Source organism: Canis lupus, chromosome 4 (genome assembly GCF_048164855.1).
Source record: "Canis lupus baileyi chromosome 4, mCanLup2.hap1, whole genome shotgun sequence".
Lineage (NCBI taxonomy): Eukaryota > Metazoa > Chordata > Mammalia > Carnivora > Canidae > Canis > Canis lupus.
Window position 1 is genome coordinate 4,441,504 of NC_132841.1, and position 9,203 is coordinate 4,450,706.

The 9,203-nt window shown below is 42.0% G+C and overlaps 1 pseudogene; it reads left to right on the plus strand.

Annotated features, from left to right (window-relative positions):
* On the plus strand, nucleotides 1-6,949 carry LOC140631692 (glyceraldehyde-3-phosphate dehydrogenase-like; annotated as a pseudogene).
* Nucleotides 6,950-9,203: the final 2,254 nt, after the last annotated feature.

The following is a 9,203-nucleotide window of genomic DNA, read 5'->3' on the forward strand; positions in this document are numbered from 1 at the left end:
ATGATGGAAAAGGTTGGAGTGAACAGATTTGGTGCTATTGAGCACCTGTGTCAGGGCTGCTTTTAATTCTGGCAAAGTGGATATTGTTGCTATCATTGACCCCTTAATTGACCTCAACTACATGGTCTGCATGTTCCAGTATGATTTTACCCTTGACAAATTCAATGGCACAGTCAAGGCTCAGGACAGGACACTTGTCACCAATGGAAAGTCCATCTCCACCTTAAAGGAGCGAGATTCTGTCAACATCAAATGGGGTGATGCTGTGCTGTGTGCTGTGGAGTCCACTGAGGTCTTCAACACCATGGAGAAGGGTGGGGCTCGCTTAAAGGATGGGGCTGAGAGGGTCATATCTCTGCCTCTTCTGCTGATGCTCCCATGTTTTTGATGGGCATGAACCATGAGAAGTATGACAACTCCCTCAAGATTGTCAGCAATGCCTTCTGCCCCACCAACTGCTTGCCCTCTCTGGCCAAGGTCATCCATGACAACTTTGGCATCATGGAGGGACTAATTGCCACAGTCCATGCCATCACTGTCACCCAGAAGACTGTGGATGGCTCTTCTGGGAAGTTTGAGGGGCTGCTCAGACTGTGTTTCTACTGGCACCAAGGCTGTAGGCAGGTCATCTCTGAGCTTTTTTTTTTTTTCTTTTATATATATATTTTTTTTAAATTTATTTTTTATTGGTGTTCAATTTACTAACATACAGAATAACCCCCAGTGCCCGTCACCCATTCACTCCCACCCCCCGCCCTCCTCCCCTTCTACCACCCCTAGTTCGTTTCCCAGAGTTAGCAGTCTTTACGTTCTGTCTCCCTTTCTGATATTTCCCACACATTTCTTCTCCCTTCCCTTATATTCCCTTTCACTATTATTTATATTCCCCAAATGAATGAGAACATATAATGTTTGTCCTTCTCCGACTGACTTACTTCACTCAGCATAATACCCCCCAGTCCCATCCACGTTGAAGCAAATGGTGGGTATTTGTCATTTCTAATAGCTGAGTAATATTCCATTGTATACATAAACCACATCTTCTTTATCCATTCATCTTTCATTGGACACCGAGGCTCCTTCCACAGTTTGGCTATCGTGGCCACTGCTGCTATAAACATCGGGGTGCAGGTGTCCCGGCGTTTCATTGCATTTGTATCTTTGGGGTAAATCCCCAACAGTGCAATTGCTGGGTCGTAGGGCAGGTATATTTTTAACTGTTTGAGGAACCTCCACACAGTTTTCCAGAGTGGCTGCACCAGTTCACATTCCCACCAACAGTGTAAGAGGGTTCCCTTTTCTCCGCATCCTCTCCAACATTTGTGGTTTCCTGCCTTGTTAATTTTCCCCATTCTCACTGGTGTGAGGTGGGATCTCATTGTGGTTTTGATTTGTATTTCCCTGATGGCAAGTGATGCAGAGCATTTTCTCATATGCATGTTGGCCATGTCTATGTCTTCCTCTGTGAGATTTCTGTTCATGTCTTTTGCCCATTTCATGATTGGATTGTTTGTTTCTTTGGTGTTGAGTTTAATAAGTTCTTTATAGATCTTGGAAACTAGCCCTTTATCTGATATGTCATTTGCAAATATCTTCTCCCATTCTGTAGGTTGTCTTTGAGTTTTGTTGACTGTATCCTTTGCTGTGCAAAAGCTTCTTATCTTGATGAAGTCACAATAGTTCATTTTTGCTTTTTTTTCTTTTGCCTTCGTGGATGTATCTTGCAAGAAGTTACTATGGCCGAGTTCAAAAAGGGTGTTGCCTGTGTTCTTCTCTAGGATTTTGATGGAATCTTGTCTCACATTTAGATCTTTCATCCATTTTGAGTTTATCTTTGTGTATGGTGAAAGAGAGTGGTCTAGTTTCATTCTTCTGCATGTGGATGTCCAATTTTCCCAGCACCATTTATTGAAGAGACTGTCTTTCTTCCAATGGATAGTCTTTCCTCCTTTATCGAATATTAGTTGCCCATAAAGTTCAGGGTCCACTTCTGGATTCTCTATTCTGTTCCATTGATCTATGTGTCTGTTTTTGTGCCAGTACCACACTGTCTTGATGACCACAGCTTTGTAGTACAACCTGAAATCTGGCATTGTGATGCCCCCAGATATGGTTTTCTTTTTTAAAATTCCCCTGGCTCTTCGGAGTCTTTACTGATTCCACACAAATCTTAAAATAATTTGTTCTAACTCTCTGAAGAAAGTCCATGGTATTTTGATAGGGATTGCATTAAACGTGTATATTGCCCGGGGTAACATTGACATTTTCACAATATTAATTCTGCCAATCCATGAGCATGGAATATTTTTCCATCTCTTTGTGTCTTCCTCAATTTCTTTCAGAAGTGTTCTATAGTTTTGAGGGTATAGATCCTTTACATCTTTGGTTAGGTTTATTCCTAGGTATCTTATGCTTTTGGGTGCAATTGTAAATGGGATTGACTCCTTAATTTCTCTTTCTTCAGTCTCATTGTTAGTGTATAGAAATGCCACTGATTTCTGGGCATTGATTTTGTATCCTGCCACGCTACCGAATTTCTGTATGAGTTCTAGCAATCTTGGGGTGGAGACTTTTGGGTTTTCTATGTAGAGTATCATGTCATCGGCGAAGAGGGAGAGTTTGACTTCTTCTTTGCCAATTTGAATGCCTTTAATGTCTATTTGTTGTCTGATTGCTGAGGCTAGGACTTCCAGTACTATGTTGAACAGCAGTGGTGAGAGTGGACATCCCTGTCTTGTTCCTGATCTTAGGGGAAAGGCTCCCAGTGCTTCCCCATTGAGAATGATATTTGCTGTGGGCTTTTCATAGATGGCTTTTAAGATGTCGAGGAATGTTCCCTCTATCCCTACACTCTGAAGAGTTTTGATCAGGAATGGATGCTGTATTTTGTCAAATGCTTTCTCTGCATCCAATGAGAGGATCATATGGTTTTTGGTTTTTCTCTTGCTGATATGATGAATCACATTGATTGTTTTACGGGTGTTGAACCAGCCTTTTGTCCCAGGGATAAATCCTACTTGGTCATGGTGAATAATTTTCTTAATGTACTGTTGGATCCTATTGGCAGTATCTTGTTGAGAATTTTTGCATCCATGTTCATCAGGGATATTGGTCTGTAATTCTCCTTTTTGGTGGGGTCTTTGTCTGGCTTTGGAATTAAGGTGATGCTGGCTTCATAGAACGAATTTGGAAGTACTCCATCTCTTTCTATCTTTCCAAACAGCTTTAGGAGAATAGGTATGGTTTCTTCTTTAAATGTTTGATAAAATTCCCCTGGGAAGCCATCTGGCCCTGGACTCTTGTGTCTTGGGAGGTTTTTGATGACTGCTTCAATTTCCTCCCTGGTTATTGGCCTGTTCAGGTTTTCTATTTCTTCCTGTTCCACTTTTGGTAGTTTGTGGCTTTCCAGGAATGAGTCCATTTCTTCTAGATTGCCTAATTTATTGGCATATAGCTGTTCATAATATGTTTTTAAAATCGTTTGTATTTCCTTGGTGTTGGTAGTGATCTCTCCTTTCTCATTCATGATTTTATTAATTTGAGTCTTCTCTCTCTTCTTTTTAATAAGGCTGGCTAATGGTTTATCTATCTTATTAATTCTTTCAAAGAACCAACTCCTGGTTCTGTTGATCTGTTCCACAGTTCTTCTGGTCTCGATTCCGTTGAGTTCTGCTCGAATCTTTATTAACTCCCTTCTTCTCTTGGGTGTAGGATCTATTTGCTGTTTTTTCTCTAGCTCCTTTATGTGTAAGGTTAGCTTTTGTATTTGAGTTCTTTCCAGTTTTTGAATGGATGCTTGTATTGCGATGTATTTCCCCCTTAGGACTGCTTTTGCTGCATCCCAAAGATTTTGAACAGTTGTATCTTCATTCTCATTAGTTTCCATGAATCCTTTTAATTCTTCCTTAATTTCCTGGTTGACCCTTTTATCTTTTAGCAGGATGGTCCTTAACCTCCACGTGTTTGAGGTCCTTCCAAACTTCTTGTTGTGATTTAGTTCTAATTTCAAGGCATTATGGTCTGAGAATATGCAGGGGACAATCCCAATCTTTTGGTATCAGTTCAGACCCAATTTGTGACCCAATATGTGGTCTATTCTGGAGAAAGTTCCATGTGCGCTTGAGAAGAATGTGTATTCAGTTGAGTTTGGATGTAAAGTTCTGTAGATATCTGTGAAATCCATCTGGTCCAGTGTATCATTTAAAGCTCTCGTTTCTTTGGAGATGTTGTGCTTAGAAGACCTATCGAGTATAGAAAGAGCTAGATTGAAGTCACCAAGTATAAGTGTATTATTATCTACGTATTTCTTCACTTTGGTTAATAATTGATTTATATATTTGGCAGCTCCCACATTCGGAGCATATATATTGAGGATTGTTAAGTCCTCTTGTTGAATAGGTCCTTTAAGTATGATATAGTGTCCCTCTTCATCTCTCACTACAGTCTTCGGGGTAAATTTTAGTTTATCTGATATAAGGATGGCTACCCCTGCTTTCTTTTGAGGACCATTCAAATGGTAAATGGTTCTCCAACCTTTTATTTTCAGGCTGTAGGTGTCCTTCTGTCTAAAATGAGTCTCTTGTAGACAGCAAATAGATGGGTCCTGATTTTTTATCCAGTCTGAAACCCTGCGCCTTTTGATGGGGTCATTAAGCCCGTTCACATTCAGAGTTACTATTGAGAGATATGAGTTTAGTGTCATCATGATATCTATTCAGTCCTTGTTTTTGCGGACTGTTCCACTGAACTTCTTCTTAAAGGGGAATTTTAAGAGTCCCCCTTAAAATTTCTTGCAGAGCTGGTTTGGAGGTCACATATTCTTTCAGTTCCTGCCTGTCTTGGAAGCTCTTTATCTCTCCTTCCATTTTGAATGAGAGCCTTGCTGGATAAAGTATTCTTGGTTGCATGTTCTTCTCATTTAGGACCCTGAATATATCCTGCCAGCCCTTTCTGGCCTGCCAGGTCTCTGTGGAGAAGTCTGCTGTTACCCTAATACTCCTCCCCATAAAAGTCAGGGATTTCTTGTCTCTCTTGCTGCTTTAAGGATCTTCTCTTTATCTTTGGAATTTGCAAGCTTCACTATTAAATGTCGAGGTGTTGAACGGTTTTTATTGATTTTAGGGGGGGATCTCTCTATTTCCTGGATCTGAATGCCTGTTTCCCTTCCCAGATTAGGAAAGTTTTCAGCTATAATTTGTTCAAATACATATTCTGGCCCTCTGTCCCTTTCGGCGCCCTCGGGAACCCCAATTAAACGTAGGTTTTTCTTCCTCAGGCTGTCGTTTATTTCCCTTAATCTATCTTCATGGTCTTTTAATTGTTTGTCTCTTTTTTTCCTCAGTTTCCCTCTTTGCTATCAACTTGTCTTCTATGTCACTCACTTGTTCTTCCACCTCCTTAACCCTCGTCGTTAGGACTTCTAGTTGGATTGCATCTCATTCAACTGATTTTTAATTTCTGCCTGATTAGCTCTAAATTCTGCAGTCATGAAGTCTCTTGAGTCCTTTATACTTTTTTCTAGAGCCACCAGTAGCTGTATAATAGTGCTTCTGAATTGGCTTTCTGACATTGAATTGTAATCCAGATTTTGTAACTCTGTGGGAGAGAGGACTGTTTCTGATTCTTTCTTTTGAGGTGAGGTTTTCCTTCTAGTCATTTTGCTCAGTGCAGAGTGGCCAAAAGCAAGTTGTATTGGGAAAAAGAGAAAAAGAGAGGAGAGAAAGAAGGAAAGAAAAGAGAAAGAGAAAAAAAAGGGAAGAAAAAAACGAAAAAAAAAGGAAGAAATAGAGAAAGAAAAAGAAAGGAGAAAAAAAGGGGGTGGGGGAAGGATACAAATCAAAAAGCAAAACAAAAACAAAAACAAAAACAAAAACAAAAACAAAAAAAAGAACCACGGGGGAGTATCTTCTGATTCTGTGTACTTTAAGTCCCTTGGCTTCTCCTGGAAGTTGTCCGTCCAGCTGGTCTTCTGGGGGAGGGGCCTGCTGTGCTGATTTTCAGGTGTTAGCACTTGGGGGAGCTGCTGTGCCCCTGCCTGGTGCAGGGCTCAGTGGGGGTTGTTTACCCCGTGAGGCCGCAGGAGGAACAGCCCCAGTGGCGGGGCAGCTCTGGAAACCTGGATTCAGCCCCCGCAGGAACTCCGGAGCTCTCCGTCTGCAGGGCCTGGAGGCTCCGGGCGGGGCCGCTGATCTGCTCAGCTGGGGCAGGAGCGTCCTTGCTGTCCTGGGACCTCCCGGCCTCTGCCTGTCCCGGGGGAGGCCGGATCCTGGGCTGTGTCCCGGCGCCATGTGCTCTGGGGCCTGCGCTGCTGGATTCGCGCTCCCGGGCCGCAGCCCCCTCCGCGGAGCCGCCCCCGAGCCCCCCGAGCTGCTCCGGGTCCCGCGTGCGCGCTGCAGCCCTTAGGGAACTCGGCGCACTCTCCCGGGGCGCAGGTGCCTGTTAGTGTCCCCGGGAGCCCGAGGGCATCCCCGCCCTCCTGGGTCCTGCTCCAACTCCCCGCGAGCCCCTTTCCGCCCGGGAAGGTCGGTGCAGCTCCTGCTCCTCCGGGACGGGGCTCTCCTGTCCTGGGGACCCTCGCCCCGGCCTCAGCCCGGCTCCTCGCGGGGCCCCTCCCCCTTGGAGGCCTTTGTTTCTTAATTTCTTTTTCCCCGTCTTCCTACCTTGATAGAAGCGCGAACTCTTCTCACTGTTGCATTCCAGGTGTTCTCTCTTTAAATCTCAGGCCGAATTGATAGATTTTCAGGATAATTTGAAGGTTTTCTAGGTAATTTGGTGGAGACAGGTGATTTGGGGACCCTACTCTTCCGCCATCTTGCTCCTCCCCCTTCCATCTCTGAGCTTAATGGGAAGTTCATTGGCATGGCTTTCAGTGTTCCCACCCCCAACGTGTCAGTTGTGCTACCTACAGAAAGCTGCCATATATGATGACATCAAGAAGGTGGTGAAATAGGCATCGGAGGGCCCCCTTGAGGGCATGTTGGGCTCCACTGAGGACCAGGTTGTCTCTTACTCTTCCACCTTTGATTCTGGGCTGGCATTGCTCTCAATGACCACTGTGTAAAGCTCATTTCCTGGTATGACAATTAATTTGGCTATAGCAACTGGGTGGTGGAGCAACATGGCCTCCAAGGACTAATAGCCCCCTGGACCAGTAGGCCCATCAAGAGCAACGGGAAGAGAGAGGCCCTCAGCTGCTGGGGAGTCCTTGTCCCTACTCATCCTCCAGCACACTGAGAATCTCCCGACCTCTACAGAATTCCCATCTTAGAATTCCTGAAGAAGGGGAGGGACCTGGGGAGCCCTACCTTGTCATGTACCATCAATAAAGTATACAGTACCCAGACCAAAAAAAAAAAAAAAAAAAAAAATACCAAAAGGAGAATACAAATGTAACATGAAGAAAACTTTTTAATTTTTTTCTCTATTTCCTATCTAATACCATCTCACACATGGAGCTGATCTTTTATTCAATTTATCCCTCAGTCCTTTCTCTATCCCCATTTTTCAAATCCAGCTCACAGAGAGCTGAATCCTTCCCCTCCACACCAATCACCTAAACTTCCCTGGATTTTCTGATAACTCTTTGTCATTATGTTGCTATTAATTTCTCCTTGCTGGCTTTCCCAGTTCTTTACTTCACCATCACTCTTCAACACAAAAATCTCCCTCAGAGCAAATATTCAATGGAAATTAACCTGGGACGAGGTGGGGTGGGGAAAGGGATTCAGGATACCCATACCTACAGTTTCATGTGTTTATTAAACAGATGACTGAATAATTCTCATTAGCTAAGAAAATCTAAACATTGTCAAGTCCTCTGGAGTCCTCTGGGTCTCTAAATATTTAAAAGGCCTTCCTTTTATTGCACCTTATACAGAAAATTCTATGAACCGATTTTTATATAATTGTACACAATTTTCAAATTTAAAAAGTTTGAAAGCTTTTTAAATTTGAAAATGTTACCTAGGGATGCTGCTTAATGCCCTCTGAGGGTCGGTAAAATGCTTTAGTGCCATCTGCTGGTTCCTGGAGCTGTATCTGGCACTTAACTCCAATTGCTTGCCGAGTCTTTTTATTTTATTATTATTTTTATTTTTTCAACTCCTAGCTCCCCACCACTGCATGGCAAAACAACCAGAAAAATAATTGCCATTTATGGTGACAGGACCACAAGTGCTCAAATTCATAATAATGTAAATGACTTTGGGACATAAGATGAAGAACAAATATTAACTTCTTGTTCATTGAACTAATCATGTATTTGTTGCCACTTGACTCCAGTGTAGATTTCACATGCTGAATTGACATGCTTCATTACATATATCTTATTTCATTTCTCACCAACTGATATATTTTCAAGTAGTGTTCCATCAGTTGTGATATATGATACAAATAATGTACAAAAAAAAAAACAAACCTCGAAGTTTCTGAATAATTTGCTTTTTTTACAGTTAGAATATATCTAAGTCATTACTGTAGCAATACTACTTTCATTCACTTACATTCTGATATACATTTCCTGAACAGGAAAGAGATACATACATATACAGTTTACACATATTTACATTCACTCACTCATTTGTTCAGCCAATAAATATTTACTGTCATCCACACCCCAGGGATTGACAGCAGGGATTCACCAGTAAGCATGAGAAAGCCTTGTCTTCAACACCATCCTTGGACCTAATTAAGGCCTACAGACTACATATTACAAATATATTTTAAAAATTTGTTTAAAAATGTAGGAGCCTGTCCCTCAACATCTGCCTTTTAGCACTTCTGTAGTATAATCTGAACATCCAGTCTCTGATTTGTGTGTTTAAGCATCAGGAAACTGGTCTCTTGTTCTGTGTCCTCAACTAAAAGAAAACTCTGTTTGAATGCACTGAATGTTTATGAGCTATACTGCTTCTGGACACTGTGTCAGGTGTAAGGAAGATTTGAATGTAAAAGGGCTTAGATAGGAAAAAAAGACAAATTAATTAACTTGTCACATTCTTCCCTTCAGACTGCATGAACATAATATGATTTCTGCATAATTGTTACTTCTAAATAGTTCCAAACATAATTTCTTGTTTCCTTTTGTTTTCCAATTTATGGGTCTGGATATACTCATGAACTAGCAAAGTATATCTCAATAATTGGATATGATAGCTGAAGAGTGTTTACAATATTGAGCAATTCATATGAGTTAAATTTGAAAA